The sequence below is a fragment of the Mobula hypostoma genome, chromosome 16 (genome assembly GCF_963921235.1).
Source record: "Mobula hypostoma chromosome 16, sMobHyp1.1, whole genome shotgun sequence".
Lineage (NCBI taxonomy): Eukaryota > Metazoa > Chordata > Chondrichthyes > Myliobatiformes > Myliobatidae > Mobula > Mobula hypostoma.
Window position 1 is genome coordinate 38,121,564 of NC_086112.1, and position 12,843 is coordinate 38,134,406.

Below are 12,843 nucleotides of genomic sequence, written 5' to 3' on the forward strand. Positions count from 1 at the left end.
CATTTTAATTAGACGTCCCACTCCCATTCTGATATATCTATCCTCGGCTTCCTCTACTGTCAAGATGAAGCCACACTCATGTTGGAGGAACAACACTTTATATTCCATCTGGGTAGTCTCCAACCTGCTGGCATGAACATTGACTTCTCTAACTTCCATTAATGCCCCACCTCCCCTTCATACCCCACCCATTATTTATTTATTTATTTATTTACTCCTTTTTTTTTTTCTCTCTCTCTCTCCCTCTCTCTCTCTCCTTTATCTCCCTCTGCCCCTCTCACTATACTCCTTTCCCAGCCTCTGGGCTCCCCTCCCCCTTTCTTTCTCCCTAGGCCTCCCATCCCATGATCCTCTCCCTTCTGCAGCCTCGTATCCCTTTTGCCAAACAACTTCCCAGCTCTTAGCTTCATCCCTCCCCCTCCTGTCTTCTCCTCTCATTTTGGATCTCCCCCTTCCCCCCCCCACTTCCAAATCTCTTACTATCTCTTCTTTCAGTTCGTCCTGACGAAAGGTCTCAGCCTGAAACGTCGACTGTACCTCTTCCTATAGATGCTGCCTGGCCTGCTGCATTCACCAGCAATTTTTATGTGTGTTAATTGGAGAGAATAGAATGCTTTGATGAAGATGTATAACATTTTAAAGAGATGGGGCAGGTGGATAGATTGACTGTGTATGTAAACAAGGAACATATTATTCAGAATAAATTTAAGAGATTTCAATGCAAAGTCTAATTTCTTTAATCACAAAGATCTGTTGGGCCATGGAATGAACTACCAGACTGATGAAACAGAATATCATGCAAACATTCAAAAATACATTAGATAGTGTTTGGACGGGCAGAAGGAGAAAGTACTCTAGGAAATAGTTTGGCTCATTAGATTAAGATTATTCCTCCTGTGATAAACGATAACGTATTCGTATTAAACCACATAGTGCACATTTTTCAAATGATCATGTCAAAGTACTTTCTCCATTCTTATCTGTGTATGTAATGATTCCAAGGTTGTCAAGCCGAGGAGTGGTAGTGGGGACAAGCTCCCACTACCCAAAAGTGCTCTTCATGGCATGCCCCTCAAATAGCCTCTGACAACCGTCCAACTCCTGGCCTTCTCGTGTGGCTTAGCCTCTAAGCCCAGTGGAACTGTTTCTACTGACAGGAGAAGGGGTGAAGGCGGGTCCTGGCGCCTTAAAACCAGTGCTTCGGGTAGATGGAGCTTGTCAGCCTGGGAAGGCAGTCCATCTAAGAAACGGAAAAGTCTGATCTCAAACCTTCGCTGCCTTGCGGCCATTCGCACTCATGGGAAAGGTTTCGGGAGTAAACCCTGAGGACAAATCTGGAGCTGGAGTCCCTAAGGCAGTCTGATGTTGTCTTCAACCTCGTTCTGGCAACTCCTGCGACGACACTGGCCTTGCCCTTCCCTTGGACAACATCGGTGTCGTGGAGAGGGGAGACTTGCTGCATGGGCAACTGCCGGTCTTCCATACAACCTTGCCCTGGAGAGGACACTCCAGCATCACTTTTTCTAGGCGCAGATCCATGGTCTCACGAGACTAACGGATGCCACCACCACCATCAATCTAACAATAGGGATTGTGGGGTTGAACAGCTATCAAGATGAAGTACATTATCAGGAGGGACATCAAAGCTAAAAACCCATTCAACATTTGGCCCCATTATTGAAGTGTGAGAGAAAATAGAAAAGGGTGTGGAAAACATTTTAATTTTACTATTTTCTGAAATTGTGAATGAACCCACCATCAGAAATTTTGTTCCAATAATTCAGTCAAAAGAATTTCTAAAGCAATATTTTATTGAACTTTTCTTTTATAGCTTCATATACTTACTACAAGCAGAATAAATTATTTAGTTTCGCTCCAACTAAGTTATGGGAATACCAAAGTTATTTTCTAAGATCATAAAGTCAGTTCCTAACCCTACTATCTGATAGTGATCCAAAAAGTTAGAGATGAAATCAGATGCACATTAGCTATGGCAGGGTTGGCAGACTAGTACTTCCTACAACGAGAAACCTAACATCATAAATGGTTGTGATACTTCCATTCTCGATGGGCTGAATGCCTTTTATTCACACTTTGAAAGGAAGAATAAAACTATACCTGTGCGAATTCCTGCAGCAACTGGCAACCCTGTGATATTTGTCTCAGAGGCTGACATCAGAACATCACTCAAGAGGGTGAACCCTTGCAAAGCGTTAGGCCCTGATGGTATACCTGAAAGGGCACTGATAACACAAAATAATCTGCAGATGCTGGGGTCGAAGCAACACTCACAACACGCTGGAGGAACTCAGCAGGTTGGGCAGCATCCATGGAAACGTCAACTCATCGTTTCCACGGATGCTGCCCGACCTGCTGAGTTCCTCCAGCGTGTTGTGAGGGTGCTGATAACCTGTGCCAGCAAGCTGGCTGGAGTGCTCAAGGACAATGGAGAAAGGCCAATTTTGATGACATCAAAAAGGATCAGGCAGAAGTGGATTGGGATAGGTTGTTTTCTGGCAAAGAAATGCTTGGTAAATCTTGGGATGCCTTCAAAAGTGAAATATTGAGAGTACGAAGTTTGTATGTTCTTGGAATAAAAAGAAAGGCTAACAAATTTAAAGTTCAAAGTACATTTATTATCAAAATGTATAAATTATACACCTTGAGATTTGTTTGCTTACAGGCAGCCACAAAGCAAGGAACCCAAAAGACCCCTCAAAAAGGCAGCATCCATCACTAATGACTCCCACCATCCAGAACATGACCTCTTCTCATTGTTACTGTCAACGAGGAAAGACGTGTGCCCGAGAACGTGCACTCTACATTTTAGGGACAGCTTCTTCCCCTCCACCATCAGCTTTCCGAACAGACCACGAACCCAAGAACACTACCTCACTATTTCGCTCCCTTTTTCAACGTTTTATTTATTTTGTAATTTATTGTAATTTTTATATATTGCACGTAGCTACTGCCACAAAACAACAAATTTCATGATGTATGTCAGTGATAATAAAAATGATACTGGATTCTATTTACAATGTTGCCCTCCTATTTTACTCAGGAAGAATTTGTGAGTACATATCTGATCTCTCACCAAAACTAGTTCTATAATATTGTCTAACTACATCACTGACTAAGCTCATCTGGTGCTGAAATTCTGTTGCATAACTTAATTAACTTTAGATTTTAATGCTTTCTCCAGCCAGTTTTTAACCTTCGACAGCCTCCCCTAACCAGAAAGCCCTAGTTTGTTGGTTGTGGAAAGGTGTAAATGACACAATATTTAGAGAAACTTTTCAAAGTACTATAAGAATCCTTTTGTGGTAGATATAAGATTCTATAGGTGGAAAGTGTTGTTATATTAATGGATACAAGCAAATTTAGTATGCTAAATTTAATGTTTGAGATTTTATGTTAAAAGTTGAAATGAAGACATTTAAGGTATTAAAAGTTAATGACTTTATAACTCTAATGTATGGATCTATTTCTTTTAGAGCAATGACACTCACCCCCCTCCCCACTTACATATTGATCTGTTATCTGGACATGCGCCTGTTATCTACTCAAGCACATTTTCTCTGTCTATCTCTATCTCATCTGAATACTCCAATTAAATAAAGCTTTCTCCCACGTGCATGCTTTCATATATATAGTTGTGCACAGACACAACAAATTGGCAACAAATACAAACCTGAATGTCAGAAAATATCACAAACTGCACCGACAGTTACGGGATGAAACAGCGAGTGTTAAACAGCATAAGAATGATGAAGGACACGTGAGTAACAGTGAAAGATGCACTAAATTTAAAGTGAAAATAACGTGATGGTGGCTTCAGTCAGGAAATTTGATGAATTTGATAGTACTAATGAAGGATGGGAGTCGTATATCAAGAGGGTTGAACTCTATTGTAATGTGAACAGCATGGAGGAGCAAAACAATGTATTCACACTTCATAGCTTAATGTGTGAAAGGATGTATGGTCTCTTGCACAGTCTAGTAACCCCTGAAAAGCCAGCGAGCAAGATGCTGAAAGAAATTGTCACAATTTTACGAAATCACTTGAGCCCAAAACTGCAGGCAATAGCTGAGAGATTTAGATTTTACAAAAGGAACCAGTCAAAAGATGAAAGCATTTCTGAATATTTGCAGAACCACACAGACTATCACAGTACTGTGACTTTATAGATGGTCTTTCTGATGTATTAAGGGACAGGCTTGTATGCATGCATATTCAAAGCACTCAAAAGAGGCTACTATCTGAAAGAGACCTAAACTTAGAACAGGCATTGACCATTGCAATATTATTAGAGACTGCAGCAAAGGATGCAGCAGATCTGTTCTGGGACCCTTACTGTTTGTGATCTTTATAAATGACCTGGATGAGGAAGTGGAGCGATGGTTTAGTAAGTCAGCTGATGACACAAAGGTTGGAGGTGTTGTGAATAGTGTGGAGGGCTATCAGAGGTTACAGTGGGACATTGATAGCATGCAAAACTGGGCTGAGAAGTGGCAGATGGAGTTCAACCCAGATAAGTGTGAAGTGGTTCATTTTGGTAGTTCAAATATGATGGCAGAATATAGTATTAATGGTAAGACTCTTGGCAGTGTGGAGGAGCTTGGGGTCTGAGTCCATAGGGCTAAAAGCAGCTGCGCAGGTTGACTCTGTGGTTAAGAAGGCATACGGTGTATTGGCCTTCATTAATCATGGAATTGAATTTAGGAGCTGAGAGATAATGTTGCAGATATATAGGACCCTAGTCAGACCCCACTTGGAGTACTGTGTTCAGTTCTGATCGCCTCACTACAGGAAGGATATGGAAACCATAGAAAGGGTGCAGAGGAGATTTACAAGGATGTTGCCTGGATTGGGGAGCATGCCTTATGAAAACAGGTTGAGTGAACTTGACCTTTTCTCCTTGGAGCGACGGAGGATGAGAGGTGACCTGATAGAGGTGTATAAGATGATGAGAGGCATCGATTGTGTGGATAGTCAGAGGCTTTTTCCCAGAGCTGAAATGGTTGCCACAAGAGGACACAGGTTTAGGGTGCTGGGGAGTAGGTACAGAGGAGATGTCAGAGGTAAATTTTTTACGCAAAGAGCCGTGGGTGCGTGGAATGGGCTGCCGGCAACAGTGGTAGAGGCAGATACGATAGGGTCTTTTAAGAGACTTTTGGATAGGTACATGGAGCTTAGAAGAATAGAGGGCTATGGGTAAGCCTGGTAATTTCTAAGGTAGGGACATGTTCGGCACAGGTTTGTGGGCCAAAGACCCTGTATTGTGCTGTAGGTTTTCTATGTTTCTTTGTTTCAAACTACAGAAAAGGAGTTTAGAATGTGAAATGCACAAAATGTCCCTGAATGGTGCAAAAAGCCAAAGATGTTATCAATGTGACAAATCTTCCCATGATACAAATGACTGTTGGTTCAAGGAAAAAGTGTGCAGAAAGTGTCACAGACAAGGTCACATAGAGAGAGTGTGGAAGTCAGACAAAAAGCACAGCCAAAGAGAAAAACCACACTGAGTGAGAAGTCTCAAACTTAAAACTAAGCAAATTATTAAGGTTACTGAAAGTAAAGCAGAATCAGACAACACAGTGTCTGATAAAGGTAAACTGTCATGCCTAGAACTGCAGAATATAACTGAAGCAGTTCACAAAATAATTTGGATCACAATATATGTGTCTGGAGTAAAACTGAAAATGGAGCTGGATACAGTGTCAACTTTGTCCATAATTCTAGAGGTCTACAACCAACTGTTTTCAAAGAAACCATTAGAGAAGACCTCAGTGTTGCCTAAGATTTACACAGGTAAAAAGGTGTCTCCCAAAGGCAACTGAAAGAAAATGTGATGTCTGGAAGCCAAACAAAACAGTTTGAGCTCTATGTGTTGAAAAGCACATTTCAGATGTAAATGGTTGAGGAAAATTCAGCTAGACTACCACTCAATCAAAGCTCTCAGTGTGACATCAACAGGCAACAGCAGGCCAAATGGTAGCACTAACCAGAGATTGGTACAGCTGCTTAATACTGATGAAAAGGTGTTTGAGAAGGGGGTTGGTAACCTCAAAGGCATGAAGGCCAAAATTGAACTGGATGAAAAAGCAACACCAGGATTCCATAAAGCATGTCTAGTGCCTTACACACTGCATCCTAAAGTGGATACTGAACTGCAGATCTTGGAGGCATCTGACATTCTCTCCAAGGTTGAATGGAGAGATTGGGCCACACCCATTGTTCCGGTGATCAAGAAAGGGAAGACTGGAGCCATTCATATATATGGGAATTTCAAGGTGAGCATCAACCCTACCATGAAGAGAAGACATTTTTGCATCTTTGATAGGCAGGGAAAGGTTTTCAAAGATTGACTTGTCACAAGCATATCTACAAATGGAGTTTGAGGAGCCAAGCTGGAAGTTCCTCACAATCAACACTCACAAGGGACTGTTCCAGTATAATCGTCTCATCTTTGGCATTGCATTGGCTCAACAATTTGGCAAAGAGCAATGGACTAAGTGCTCCAAGATATCCCAGGAACAACAATGCTACCTTGATGACATCATCATGACTGGCAACAATGATAAAGGGCACCTCCAGAACTTTGGTAAATTTCTTACCAGGCTGAGTGAGTATGGTCTGTGCGCAAAGAGAGAGAACGTGCATTTTTCAAGAATGAAATCTCATATTGTGGACATGTCAGTGACAAACATGGCTTACATAAATCACAAGAGAAGATTGAAGCACTGCTACAGGCACCCAAACTGGAAAATGTGTCCTAACTCAAGTCATACTTGGGCCTTGTAAACTACTACCATCGGTTTCTCCCAAACATTGCCACAGTGCTCGATCCATTGAACGCACTGTTACAGACAGAAACAAAGTGGGAGTCATCAGAAAGTTGTGAAAAAGCATTCAAGTAAACAGAGACTAATAACATCAGATGAATATTCTCCCATTATGACCCATCCCTGCCCATCAGACTGGCTTGTGTTATATGCCTTTATGGCATTGTAACATTTGAATCTGAACACCCGATTACATTTGGACCATAAGACCATAAGACATAGGAGCAGAATTAGGCCATTCAGCCCATCAAGTCTGCTCCGCCATTCCATTATGCCTGATCCCAGATTCCACATAACCCCATACACCCGCCTTCTCATCATATCCTTTGATGCCCTGACCAATCAGGAAATGATCATTGCTTCAAGATCACTGATGAGTGCAGAAAGCAACTATGTACTGACCAACGAGGAGGTCCATAGTCTTATACAGGTAATAAAGAAGTTCTACCATCTCCTTTATAGACAAAAGTTTACGCTAGTGACATATCACCAGCCCCTCGTGTCCATTTTCAATCCCAGAAAGGGAATTCCAGTGATGACCGCTACCCGGTTACAACGTTGGGCTCTGTTCCTAGCAGCCCACTCATCCACCATAGAGTTCAAGGGTACCAAACAACATAGCAATGCGGATGGCTTGTCAGGGCTTCCACTGTTAGCAACTGAAGAAGAAAAGACTTCATACTGTGACCCAGCAGAAGTGTTCCACACTGCATTGGTGGATCAGCTGCAGGTAACAAATTCTGAAATACAAAGGGAAGCAAGAAATGACCCGACATTGTCAAAAGTCTATGAAATCACCATGCAAGGATGGCTAGCTCATAGCAACGCTATGCTTCCGGAGTTCTCAGTGAGACATGACCAACTATCGGTATGTCAAACAATGTTGATGTGTGGATCTCGTGTTGAAGTTCCCTCTAAACTGCATACCAGAGTGTTAGAAAATCTGCATGAAGGACACCTGGATACAGTCAAGATGAAGAGTCTCACCTGGAGCTACATGTGGTGGCCGGGAACGGATAAACAGACTGAAAACTTGGTCAAAAGCTGTTCAGGATGCCAAAAAATTCAAAATGCACCCTCACAGGCACCGTTACACTCACGGAAGTGGCTGTCACCGCCATGACAAAGAGTTCATATTGACTTTGCTGAGCCATTCGTGGACTCTGTGTTTCTGATTGCTGTGGGTACTCATTCGAAGCGGCTGGAGGTTATACCAATGAAGTCAACCGCTCTGAGGACTGTCTCCACTCTGGGGACTACCTTCACCAGTAATGGCTTACCAGAACAAATTGTGAGTGACAACAGACCACAATACATATCTGAAGAATTCCGAACGTTCATAAAGAAAAACGGCATCAGATATTTCAAGTCAGCTCCTCACCACCCAGCAATGAATGGGTTAGCTGAAAGGTTTATCCAAATCTTCAATAAGTCTAGAACATAGAACATAGAACATAGAATAGTACAGCACAGTACAGGCCCTTCGGCCCACAATGTTGTGCCGACCCTCAAGCCCTGCCTCCCATATAAGCCCCCACCTTAGATTCCTCCATATACCTGTCTAGTAGTCTCTTAAACTTCACTAGTGTATCTGCCTCCACCACTGACTCAGGCAGTGCATTCCACGCATCAACCACTCTCTGAGTAAAAAACCTTCCTCTAATATCCCCCTTGAACTTCCTACCCCTTACCTTAAAGCCATGTCCTCTTGTATTGAGCAGTGGTGCCCTGGGGAAGAGGCGCTGGCTATCCACTCTATCTATTCCTCTTATTATCTTGTACACCTCTATCATGTCTCCTCTCATCCTCCTTCTCTCCAAAGAGTAAAGCCCGAGCTCCCTTAATCTCTGATCATAATGCATACTTTCTAAACCAGGCAGCATCCTGGTAAATCTCCTCTGTACCCTTTCCAATGCTTCCACATCCTTCCTATAGTGAGGTGACCAGAACTGGACACAATACTCCAAGTGTGGCCTAACCAGAGTTTTATAGAGCTGCATCATTACATCGCGACTCTTAAACTCTATCCCTCGACTTTATGAAAGCTAACACCCCATAAGCTTTCTTAACTACCCTATCCACCTGTGAGGCAACTTTCAGGGATCTGTGAACATGTACCCCGAGATCAATCTGCTCCTCCACACTACTAAGTATCCTGCCATTTACTTTGTACTCTGCCTTGGAGTTTGTCTTTCCAAAGTGTACCACCTCACACTTCTCCGGGTTGAACTCCATCCGCAACTTCTCAGCCCACTTCTGCATCCTATCAATGTCTCTCTGCAATCTTTGACAATCCTCTACACTATCTACAACACAACCAACCTTTGTGTCGTCTGCAAACTTGCCAACCCACCCTTCTACCCCCACATCCAGGTCGTTAATAAAAATCGCGAAAAGTAGAGGTCCCAGAACAGGTCCTTGTGGGACACCACTAGTCACAATCCTCCAATCTGAATGTGCTCCCTCCACCACCACCTCTGCCTTCTGCAGGCAAGCCAATTCTGAATTCACCTGGCCAAACTTCCCTGGATCCCATGCCTTCTAACTTTCTGAATAAGCCTACCGTGTGGAACCTTGTCAAATGCCTTAAATCCATATGGATCACATCCACTGCACGACCCTCATCTATATGCCTGGTCTCCTCCTCAAAGAACTCTATCAGGCTTGTTAGACACGATCTGCCCTTCACAAAGCCATGCTGACTGTCCCTGATCAGACCATGATTCTCTAAATGCCCATAGATCCTATCTCTAAGAATCTATTAAGGCAATGGACAAGGAGGACATTTCTCTATAGCACACAAACTCTGTTAATCTGATGACAAGTCAAACACCTGCAATGCTGTTCATGAACGGGAATCTGAGATCTTGCATAGACCTCCTGAAACCAGATCTATGGAGGGAAGTGCAGAATAAACAGTTCAGCCAGTTGTCAAGTGAATCAGCAAGGAGCTTCGAGATTGGACAGGCAGTCCTAGCACGTGATTACCAAGAAGACAAGAGAACACCAGGCAGGATAGCTACAAGGACTTGACCACTGATGTACACAGTGTATGTTGGAGATCAGACATGGAGATGTCATGTAGACCAGATACTGAATGCTCAACCAAACAACACACCTGAGTCGACTGCATCCAACAAGATGGACACATTACAGTCACCGGACTTACCTCTCAGTGATGATGTCACTGAGGCAACGTGACACCGAAAACCAAGAACGTTCTCTTAGACAAGACACTTACCAAACCTGATGCCACTTATCAGGTCCAGAGGCACAACAAGAACGTTACTATTTATAGGAAACCTGCCAAACCTGATGCCACTCCACAGGTCCAGAGGGACTATCCTGAAAGAAACAGAGTGCCACCTAAAAGACTGAACCTTTAGAACTGTGAAGTTAGTGATGGACTGTTATTGTGAAAGCATGTTTATTTGGAATACTGTATGGGTTTATGAAAGGGAAATTGAATGTTTTATACATACACAGTTTTATGTTGCATTAATCTAAAAGGGGAGGTAGTGTAATGTATGGATCTATTTCTTTTGGAGCAATGACCCCCCCCCCCACCTTAGCACCACATATTGAGCTATTGTCTACATGTATTGTTTCTCTCTCTCTCTCTCTCTCTCTCCTGCTGCAATGTGAGAACACCAGTTAAAGTCATTTCCCGCATGCATGCTTGTTTTTATTATATACATAGTTATGCACAGACACAACAATAACAATCTCCTCTCCACAATTATGTGAGTTCCAGGCTTTCACGTAGTTATACAGATACAGTATATATTTCTTTGCAGATCTTGTTGAGACTGGGCAGATTTAAGTCAATCTGCAGCTTGGTTTGACAAAGTAACAGTCACCAACTGCATGGACACTTTCATAAAAGCAGGATCCAGAGTAACAGTTGAAATATAGATTTTCAGAAATGGCGACATTTTACAGAAATTAACATAATTCATTTTAGACAGTATCAACATTTCATAACTTGTGGAATTGAAATTATAAGCTGCTGTAGAGCACATAAATAATACAAAACATTTTTTTCAATGTAGCTATTAGTTAATTTCAGTAAATGTTAATAAATTTGCATAATTACTAAAGCCTCCCTAAAGCTGTTTTACTTTCTCAGACATAATATTCGCAAATATCTTCAAAGAATTCATCCGAGAGTCAGCAACAGAAGAGAACTTATCAAAAGCACAGTTGCAAACTGTGTCCATTCAGGTGCCTTGCCGTTTGGCATGGGCGATCATGTCCCTCCATCCATCACGGTCCATAACCCTCTGAATTGTAGTTGTTGCCTCCCCTGTTTCTAACCATGACGTTATTCCATCTGTCATTTTCATTCTCTGTCTGCCTCTGCTTCTTTTTCCTTCCAGCTTTCCAGTCGTAACTAAAAGTTCTAATGTCTCTCTTCACATAAGGTGTCCAAAGAATTTTGATTGCTGTTTTCTGATTTTTCTAAGTAATGTACATTTTTCTTTCATTCGCTATAGAACTTCTTCGTTGGTTATCCTGTCCGTATATGATATGCATAGCATTCTTCTGAGGAATGACATCTCCTGCTGCATTGATTCTTTTTCCCATTACATTTGTGATGGTCCATGACTCACAGCCATACATCAATATAAACTCTGTCTGCTGCACTTAAATCCTTTATTCTTTATTTGCTCTATGTAATTGTTTTGGAATTTATGTCCTTGCACTGTATTGTTGCCACAAAACAGCACATTTTACACCATGTACGTAAGTGATAATAAACCTGATTCTGATTCTGATCTCCTCAATGCTGACTTTGTTCTTGACTTGAACACCCTTGACTCAATCCCACAGCAAACTATGTGGCCCAGCCATGCTATCCCTGACTAATATAAAGTCTTAAACCCTTATGGTGACAGAAAAGCAAGACCTTGAAGCAAATAATGTCACTGCTGATGTTCTAAAGCTTGGCAGTGAAGAACTTCAGTCACAAATCTACGATCATATCTCTCATATTTGGGAAGAGAAATAATGCCAGAAGAGTTCAGAGATGTTACAAATTTAACCCTTCAAGAGAGGAGAGAAATCCAGCTTCAGTGACTGCAGAGGCCTCTTCCTTAAAGAGAAAGTCACTTCCAGGGTACCCCCTCCTCCCAGTAACTAAGGAGCCCAGAATCCCAATGTGGATTTTGTAACTGACAGAAGGAGTGAACATCATCTTCACTGCATGTTCATTCCAGGAGAAATGCAAGGAGAACCATTACCTCACCAAGGCTTTTAACAGCAGCAATCTTCTGCAACCGTGGAGCATCCTCCTCAAATCCGCAAAACTGTATTTCCATTTTCATTAGCTTCATAAAGATATGCAAGCATTGATTCAAACCAATAGGGCCACACTTTACCCAATGGCTGGTGTCTTTGCCCTGTTATTCTTCCTCACTGCAGTGTTGCACTTTGTCTACAAAATACTTTCTACTGGATAGCAGCTAATCTATACGATTAATGGTAATAATTTTTCACTCTCAGGCACCCACACTCCAGAATCAAAGTCATTATCACTGTAATCACACTGCCATGTGCAAAAATTGGGAAGTAAACGTTTTGAGGCAGAGATCAAAAATTATTTATTTTTTTATTGAGATATAACACAGAATAGGCCCTCATGGCTCTTCGAGCTGCACTGCCCAGCAATCCTCTGATTTACTCTTAGACTAATCATGGGACGATTTACAATGACCAATTAACCTACCAACCAGTACGTGTTTGGACTGTGGGAGGAAAATGGAGCACCCTGAGAAACCCACACGGTCACCGGGAGAACATACAAACTCCTTACTGGCGGCGGCGGCAATTGAGGCCAGGTCGCTGGTACTGTAAAGCGTTGTGCTAACCACTGCACGACAGTGCCACTAATAAATCATTCTCTCCATTTTCACTGAAGCATTCAAAATAGCGGGGCAATATTGTAAACTCTGTTATGGTATGAGATTACCACATGGATGAGGGCAAAGATGCTAG